A 10547-nucleotide genomic window follows, 5' to 3' on the forward strand; every position below is an offset into this window, starting at 1 on the left:
TATAGTAAGTAAGTTACGTTCTTACGTAACACTACTTTACTTTCTTTTACTTTTCTTTTACTTTTACTTTTATTTATTATTACTACTATTATTATATATATATATATATATATATATATATATATATATATATATATATACTATCATTAATGTGTTTCATCAAAAAGTCAAATCAGTCAAATAATCAGCTTAAAATTCGATATTTTTTCGAAAAAGCATTTAAAATAGCTAATATCAATTAATATTATTAAAAAATTTTGACGATATTAACCCGTGAAACTAATTGCAAAAAACAAAACAAATAAGTAATTTGATTTATAACACTTTTATAGCAGCAAAATAACCTATTATCTTGTAGTTTTAGATCATAACTTTGAAACAAGTAAGTGGATCTAAATCAACTTGTATATTTATTGTTATTAGTAGTACACTACTACTAGTACACTATTTCATAAATTTAGAAACGCTTGCAATTTTCTCTCATTTTATATAAACTTAAGTATCTCGGTGAAAAGGAATCGTAGAGAACTTTTAGAAATGCATTTTAAAGATGAAAAATAGAGCTTTAAACTATTTGAATTTGTTTCTATACTTTCTAAATTATTTCTAAAATTGAAAATTGATATTTTTTTCGTATTTGTGTTATCTTTTAAAACGCTCTACCATGATGGAACATCATCAAATAAAATTTAACAGACAAGCATTTTAAAATAGACTTTTTGTTCTCTAAAATGCATTTTGAAAAAATTGCTATAATTATTTATTTGCAAAGATAATTTTTTATTATGTATAATTTGACTACAATTTTGATTCAATTTTATAAAATTTCTTAATCGATTAAAAAATTTTTTTTAAATTTGAAAAAATACAAATCAAGCACACTATAATCAATACTTTTTCCTTTCTGTCTTTTTTTTATGAACTTATTATTTTCGAAGTTAAAAAAAAATTTTAGAAAAATTAAATTTTTACACATGAAATTTTATAAAATAAAAAATTCGATGTTTTTACGAAAGAATATTATAATAATTTTTATCAAAAAATATTTTAAAGCTTAGAAAATCTATTTTAAAATTCTTGTCTGTTAAATTTTGTCTGATAATGTTCTAGAGAGTAGAGGTGCTTCGAAAAATAACAACAATATCGAAAAAAATATTAATTTTTGATTTTATGTAAATTATTTAGGAACAAAACATCATAGAAACAAAATTCAAATGCCAGTTTTCGATATTGTTGAAACTGTATTTTTCTTCTTTAAAAACTTCTCTACAATTTTGTTTTCTTTTTACAAAGATACTTAAATTTTTTATAAAATGTGAGAAAATTGCGTTTCCAAATTATTTAAACTAATTTAAACTATAACTATAATAAATATATAACTATAATAAAAAAAAAAGTTAAATAACTTTTAAACTAATAAGAGAATTGTGCTTAAAATTTATATAAATATACTCAAATGTAAAAACAGAACAGAATCCGTAAAATTTTTGTTAAATTCCTAATTCTTACACGTCTAAATAAATTATTTAAAATAAATACAATAAGACTATTTTTATTTTGTCTCAGAACCATGATTAAATTAAATAAAAAAAATTTCATTATATATATTTGAATAATATAATTTTTAATAACTTTCCAATATTTTTAACAATTTATTTTTTTTATTTACAGTTTTCTGGACGGAATATTCTTTATTCAAAGGTAAGTTTCAAGAAGATTGAAAAAAATGTCTAAATTAAAAAATTCGAAAACATCAAATTATCATGTAAACATATTTTTGTAAAATTATTTTTATTAATTGGGCAAATTTAATTAAGGAAATTAAAAGAATTCTGTGTTTAAAAAAATACCGAGACAAATTAATATTTATAAATACGGCACATAAGTTATAATTAATTCATCAAGATTTATTTTAAAAATCAGCAAAATCGCAATTAATTTCAAAATAAATTGTTTTAACAATTCGCATTTTTTAATTAATTTTATAAAAACGTCCTATATTATTCGCAGTCTGTCATTTATATATATATATATATATATATATACACATATATAATATTATCCATATATAATATTATACATATATAATATTGTAGATATTTGCCTTTTTTCATACTAATGCGTAACTGAATAATGGGTTTGTTGGTCATTTTTACATTGTATACTTGGAAAATAGAATTATCTAATGTATTTTTCGTATATATCTGGGACATAAATCATGAAATAGCATCTTCAGAATTACATCTCGAGTGCAACGCCTACATGCAACGATGAAATTGGCATCGGTCGATTCGCGCGTGAATTTCTTGACTTTGATTGGATTGAAGAAAAATTCCACGCGCAGTACTCACGATGTGATCACACTTCGTCGTTGACGAACCGAGATGCGATGATCGTAACGGCATAGAATGCGCATAGGATATGTACTAGGATATGCAAGGAAGCTGTTGAACGCGTTCCGAGATTTCAATTTAGGAAATTGCTCGTGACTGCGCCGTTTTGCATCAGACTTGATGGATAGACATCGTTTTATTGTATTTTATTTCATAGTAATTTTAGATTGTAATGTCCGATCGCATCAAAGTGTTGTATTCATTTTTAAGACTTGACTCCCCCGTTTTCACAATATACAATTACCTAAGGATTAAAAAATTATCAAGAAATTGCTAAATGAATTTCATTGATGAATCTCTAATTGGTAATCTTTAACTTTTGGCAATCTTTAGTAACTATTAACCATATATTATGAAAATAAGTCTTAACATGGAAAATTAAAAACTTGCTAATGGCTACTTTCGAAAAAAAAGAAAATTAATATCAAACGCTTAAAATAATGTGTTACTGAAATGTGTTTGAATTAAATGTCATTAAATAAATTTCTACAATAATAATTTCAGTTAACCAGGACGTGAAAAGATTAAGTATTACAGCTCCGCGTCTAATAATAAACGGAATCGCTACTTCGTTTTCTGACGATTGTGCAACTGCTTCTAAATCGAACCATTCGTTCGCATCGCGAGCGCGTGAATACCGCTACCGGTCTGTCCATTTCATACTTGTCCAACTCTCCTTCCCGTCGGCTTGTCCGATAAGCATTCCGACATGGCTTTAAAATTAATGGCTTTCAACCACGAAGGTTGACGGCGCCCGCTATTGACATCGCACGCCCGTAAACGAACAGGAAGTTGTGCGACTCGCGTGCGCGCGAAAATAATTAAACTCGAGAACGAGTTGCACGTGCGGTCGATCGATATCTTTCATCAAAGCCTACCTTTTTAGGGTTATTGAAGTCCAGAATTTTGGATTACAAAATAGTTTTTGGATTATAAAATAGTTTTTAATAACTGTTTACTATCATTTTGTAATCAGTTCTATCATTTTTAAAAATATTTTTTCTTTGTTGAAAATGTGACAACAAAGAAAGGAATTTTCAAAGAAATCTGCAATATATTTCGAAATTATTGAATATAATGCATTGAATATTTCTTTAGTCGATCAAAAGATGCGTCAGATATTTTTTTAATCAAGGAAGAGAAGCTAAAAAGAAACAATTATTTTAATGCCCAGGCAATAATACTTTTGGATAATTTATTTTTAATATTTAGATAACGTTGATGGCAAGTCAAATACCAACGAATACAATATTTCTTTATTAATTCTTATTTATATCTTTCCTTTATAAACTTTTCTTTATAAACTAATGTCTTAATTGTTGTGAGATAGTTTTATTAAGATAATTATCAAGATTACGTCTGAAGCTTTAATTTTCTGAGTGGCAGATGATAATTTTTATCAAACTTTTGTATGAGAAGAAAAGTTTACTTGAAATTTGTAACAGAATGGCCAAAGAGTTATACTTTTCTCAAGAAATCCTGCGTAAGTACTATAAATTAAAATCTGTGAATTGTTTCCTCGATCTTAAGAAACAACGATGTTTAAGTAACTCGGTTTAATGAAATGTTCGCTTCTCAACAGAAAACGTGAGCTATCGATATTCGCGAGTTTTCAGTATGACTAATGGCCTCCCGAACCACTTGTTGAAAGTGAATCCAATCAAAACGCTTGCATTTCGACAAGATCTTTGACTTATATGACTCATATCCATGCTTTTGGTTGTTCTAGTTTAACTTTATCTTACTTCGTAAGACATGCATCTAACATCTCAAGTGTAAAGCATTAAGCTCGCGAAGTTTTAAATATACTGTAAAATTAGTAAGATAAGAATTTCTGTATTTTACATGCTTTTAAACATGAATTATTTATCATTTGAGCAATTATGATTCTTAGTAATTTATGTTACAATAATTTGTAAATGCTTAAATACCAAAAAAATTCGAATTTATAAAAAAATATTATGTAAATAATTAATGCATTTACTTGTAAAATCATTAAAATGATTTTATTAATATAAATTAACATTTGCCTTTCAAAAATATTATCTAACGAGAACTAACCAGTTCTTTTTAAAAGCAAGTTATTCCTGTTTTATCTAAAATTTTGTCAACTTTTTTCTTTATCTAATTAAAAAAAAAAAGAATTTTTTTACCCAAAGAGTAAAGGTCGTACGTCAAACAAACTTTATCGATATGTATAAACAAATATTTCACTTTAATCAAGGCAAGCATATATGTGGAGGAAAATAACGAGAGGAATAAAATTTTTGCGATCGATCGTATGAGGAAGCAAATTGAGGTGCTAGAAGCGACGAACTGCGAGCTGCTGTCGGTAATTTGCAAATGGTGATCGAAAAACGATTGGCCATTAGTTAACTTACGTGCACATGGCAGTTTTGGGTCCAATATAATTTACATAACTACGTTTCTATTGAAGCTTATAATAAATCTTACGTTGCAGCTCTTCGAAGTCGACTAATGCAAAGGATATTGCTAGATTACGTAATTCTTTTTGCTCCAAATAGAAAAATTATGATTCAAAATTGTCAATAATGGAGAGCTTTTTCAACATTCCGTTTCATATATTATGTATATATCTAAGAAATAATATAAAATAAAGAAGAGGAAAAAAATATAATAAAAAATTAAATGAACAATGTTCAAATCTCTATATAAAAATCTAAGCTAATGAAATTTAAAAAAAACTTTCCAAAGAAAATTATCGCGAAAAGAGATTTCTCTTTCTCTCTTCTTGTATATAGAAATAAAATTTTCTGTCCGAGATGAAATGCACCGTGCTTGTCGCTGCATATGCGACCTTTTATGTAGTAATAAATAATAAGGTAACTGTCGCACGCGTTTCTTCTCTCCGGCCGTGACGAGATAAAACGGTCTGATACCCCAACTACCGCGGACGAGAATAGACGACGGATATGCCGACGACAACTTCACGGTATATTTTATAGGGACTGGGTTGTTATATTGCGGCACACCACTTGTATGCCGTTTATTTCATCGTGTTGTTCTAAACACAGTGTTCTCAGTGTTACAGAAATATGTTCCCTCTAAATAAAATATTGCTGTACTTTTTTGCTGTTTACAGTATCATAATTATGTAATTCTACGAGAGAGCAGAAACTTTCGTTGCTTCATTAATTTTTGAAATTTTTTTTATCTTTAACGTTGTAATTTCTTTTTGCCATTTTTTCACTTTTATTCATGTTCAATTAATGTCGGGCAAAAATATAAAATAGATAAACGTTGGACTTCGCGATTACGTTTCTATAGAAAATACATCTCGAGCGCGCTTCTAACAATCATCCGACCGCGAAAAATAGTTACCCAGCGTTTAAGAAGCCTTCAAGCGTGGTTGAGATCCACTCGACCCTTTACCAGAGAGCTTTGCCTAACACTCTTTTTCGAACTCGAGTACCGGCCAGCTGTTAAATTTTCCGAGACGATCATAATCGAAATATAACGTCGTGCAACAACCGATCAGCAATTTATTTTTACCCTTTATTCGTTTTCTGTACGTTTAATTAAGCCTACCCCACCTGCTATAATTAAATATTTCGTCTTTCACTGATCATCACCTGCATTCGAGAAAAAAATAGATAGAGGAATTTGGATCTCTTTAAATAGCTACTGTATGCGCGCATTGATTATCGAAATACACATTATCCAATTATTCAAAAAATTGTAATCTTTAATAAATAAATAAAAATTAGATGAATTTAAAATAATTATATATACATATCGAAATAAAGTAATTTTAGTAATAAATTATTTAGATAATTATTTAGATATACATATAACAACATTATACAATTTTACTTTGAATTCATGTAACCTTTATTTATTTATTAAAGACTATAGTTAACAATTATTCTTATAATTATTGCTTAAAGAATATAATTAACAATTACTGCTACAATTAATTTATTTAGGTATATACATATAACATTACTTGAATTAATATAATCTTCATTTACTTTTATTAAAGAAGAGAGAGAAACAATAGTTTTTTGAATAATTGAATAATGAGTATTTCAATAATCAATTTGCAATTAACAATTATTGTTATAATTAACTATAATATATTCTCACTTCACATATTCATATATACATATCAGAAAAATCCACCTTCTTATACGTAATACTCTATCATCAAGTCACTTTTTATATAATCAATTCTGCTCGAAAGCTACTTCTAAAGTTTCTATTTTAAAATTCATCTTCACGTTTTAAATCCATCATCATGTGATGCGCAAATTCGCTTTCTCGATTAAAGCTTTGACGAGGCATCGATGTGCGAAATCAGCCGCTGAAGTTACATCGTCTGACATCGAAAGGAGAAACCTCATTTATGTCTGTAAGGAGGGTCTCGTCGAGGACCCCTGACCCGGTTTCGCCATGTTCATATCTTTGAATCGGTGTTGGAGGACTCTCCCTCTCTTTCGGTGGCGGTATTCATCATCTGTATAAAACGTTAGGCCTCAGTCGAACTCGCAAACAAGCTCTCAACCACTTCTGCAAATCTGCGCCACCCTGTCGCGATTTCGTGCTGAGAATTCTCACCGCACTCTATAGGAATTGCCTTCTCAAAATTAAGTCAAATATTTCAAAAGTATATTCAATAGAAACGAGAGATGAGAGCTGTGATTTCGCAAGAATCGTAACTTAATTCAGCTGTTTCTTCAACGATCAACAACAAATTGGGAACGTACCGAAAAGATTTCAGAATATCAATTGTATTCTGTAATTGATAAGTGAACCATTACAGTATCATAACAGTATCATAATAGAGATTCAATTTTAAATCGACGAAAATAAAAAAATTAAAAAGTAAATATATAATTAAAATGGATGTATAATTTAAATGGATGAACTCTATTGAATATTGTACGATTATCTTTTTAATAATTCTTTGAAATTAACTAGTTGCAAAACTTATATTTTTATGTATAAATGTTTTATTATATTTAGCTACTAAAGTTGAACAGTTAACGTGAACTAATAAAATATATACGAAACAATTGTAGAAAATAAATTTTATATTATCATAAATAAAAATTAATATATTATATTCATAATATTAAAATAAAAGAAAATGTAATATTCTAATCAATTTCAATATAATTGATACTTTAGTATCGCTCGTTGAGGACTTGATTAGATATTAGATATTACGCTTTGTTTTTAATCAATAAAAGTCCCCATCATCTTTATTTCATATCAGCATTACAGAAATATATTTCTTTAATATTAATATTTCAACATTTTATTTGGAAAATGCACACAGAAAATTATATATAAATATATTTTTTATTGAATATTATAATCAGTTGTATAGTAATAATCTTACATTAACAATTAAACTATTCAACAATTATCACTTCATTATCTGCACAAGTTTGTTTTCATACTTCCTGTTATATGTATTTTCCATGTGTAATCAACTAACGAGAATACCAAGGATATTACCAATATTGGATATTACTATTTGACTTTGCACATTATGCTTAATAGAGTTTCTGATTATTACTGTATTTATGTGTATATTGGACGAACGATACTACAACGTTTTCAATATCTAAGCTTTTATAATAATTACTGTATAGTGTAAAATTTTGCTATTATTATTTTGTTTTTATTATTTGCTATTATTATTTTGCTTTTATTATTGCGGTAGATTTTATTATTCACGAAAAGACAGTTTACTATATTCGTATACATATTAATCACTCATTACTGATTTGAAATATTTAACATTTTATAATATAATTTTGCAAAAATATTAATTATTATATATTTCGTGTTTCATATTATTTTCGATAAATAGGTTATTAGCGTACATTATAAATATCGCATGTATATTTGTTTAAAGAAAAAGATTTAATTCGTATATCGATCGAAAATGTATTTATACATTAAATTAATTTTTGTATGGTATTTCCGATGTTAATTATGGGCAATTTCACAAAACACATAAATCAATAATCATTATCAAGAAACAATCAACACAAAGATTTATTATACTTGATTATTCAGACCAATGATTCGTGTTACTACGCGTTTTCAATCTAAAAATAATAATTATCATATTATAAAAATTGAAAGCGGCGAACAGTTTAAAGTAATAAAAGATTGAAATCCAAATATCATTAAAAAAAAAGAAGTAATTACCATTAATATTTACGTATTTCATAAGTAATAATTTAATAATGAATATCCATTCGCTTTTCTACTTCTAAATCAAGTAAAATATAGGGAATATTTCAATAATTATCTCGATACACATTACAAGTCACAAATTGTAAAAGGTAATTAATTGCAGTGTAATAATTGTTAATAAGAAATAATCGCGTTTCAAACGTGTTTAATAATGTCACAATACGCTGAACAATTTGTATTGTTATTTCTTTGCTCGCATGTCATGAAACATATGACCATACATTCAGCATAGAAAACTGATCAGTAAGCATTCAATGATTCCTTAATATGATTAGTTGCCTTTATTTCTTTGCTGGATCTAATGTAAGAAATCAATTATGTTAAAGACTCACTAAGCGCTTATTGATCAGTTTTCTCTGCTGAAAGCAGTCAATGAATACACCAACAATCGCTCGAAAGAAACAGAATGTCAATCTTGTTTATCGAAACACGATGTACGACGTATGCAAGTTTGAATAGATAACGTTTTATAATAACGGTTCACTTGATGTTACAAATAGAATTAGAACAAATAGAATAGAATTACTTTATTGATCAATTAGTAAAGTTCTTTCTTTTGATTAGTCAATCAAATGCTTTAAAGCATTTGTGAATTTTTTTATGCTAAACATTCACAACGGTGAAACGGTTATTTATTTTGAGTGACATTTAGCAGTAATTTTGATGCAAAAAAATCAATCGCGTAATTTATTTATTTATTTTTATGGGATTGCTACCGTTTATTTTGTTCAATTATGAAGAGCGGATTTATTCTTAACATTAAAACATTAAAGTTTCGATCGACATAAAAATAATTTATAGCATCGAATGGATCATATCTGACATATATATATATAGCGATTATGAAATTTTCATCGCGTTTTAAAAGAAATATACATAGAATATTCTAGCTCCATATTTCAAGTTAGTTTTGGAAATTGTTATGGCACATGTAGTGCTTTATATAGATTCGTTAGCATTGCCTAAGGTATCATTTAATTCCATTTAAGTGCACTTTGAAATCCACTGAATTATACACTGAATTATACATATCCAAATTACAAACGGATTTCTAATTAATTACGGAGAGCATAATGAGAAATAATGATCACAATTTTATGAAAAATGGTCATGATATTTCATTAAATATCTTGTATTTTTATTGGAAAAGTATTAAATAAAACATTGTATAATCAAATTTATTAGATTAGATTTTATTAGATTTTTATCAATTATTAAAAAAACAAATGAAAAAAATAGTAATTTAATAAAATCGTTAATATAAATCCTCATGGATTTTTCGTGGCATTCACAATAGTGAGAAGCATTATTTATTGTAAGCGATATTCAATAGTAATTTGAACTGAAAAAGTTAAAGTCCAAATATGTAATTTGTTTATTCACTTTTATGAGTTTATTACTTTATTTTGTTCTATTACAAAGACTACAAAGAGCAGATTTCTTCTTAATATTAAAACATTAAAGCTTCGATTATTGTAAAAAAATAATTACATAACAAATAAGCAATCATTATTAGCATTATTGTTAATATTATTAATTAATATTATTAAGAATTAAAAGAATGTCATGTTTTTATAAATAGAAAGAAATCATTGAGATAAATTGTATATAAAATAACAAGATAATAAAAACGAATAAATATATACGACAAATATTTTGTAAGATCTTTTAATATAGAGCTTTCGATATTAAAAACGGTGAAGATAGCTTATATTTTATGTGATAGAGTATTTCAATTTTAATTAGATAGCAATATGATATAAAGTGATAACGTATTTGATCATGAAAATACCGCTGAAAATTGATTAAGATCATCATTTGTCAGCTCCCATTTGTCATCTCAAATGCTTAGCATAAATGAAATATGTATACGGGCGTAGAGAGAGAGAGAGAGAGAGAGAGAGAGAGAGAGAGAGAAGA

The sequence above is a fragment of the Atta cephalotes genome (assembly GCF_000143395.1).
Source record: "Atta cephalotes unplaced genomic scaffold scaffold00070, whole genome shotgun sequence".
In the NCBI taxonomy this organism is placed as follows: domain Eukaryota; kingdom Metazoa; phylum Arthropoda; class Insecta; order Hymenoptera; family Formicidae; genus Atta; species Atta cephalotes.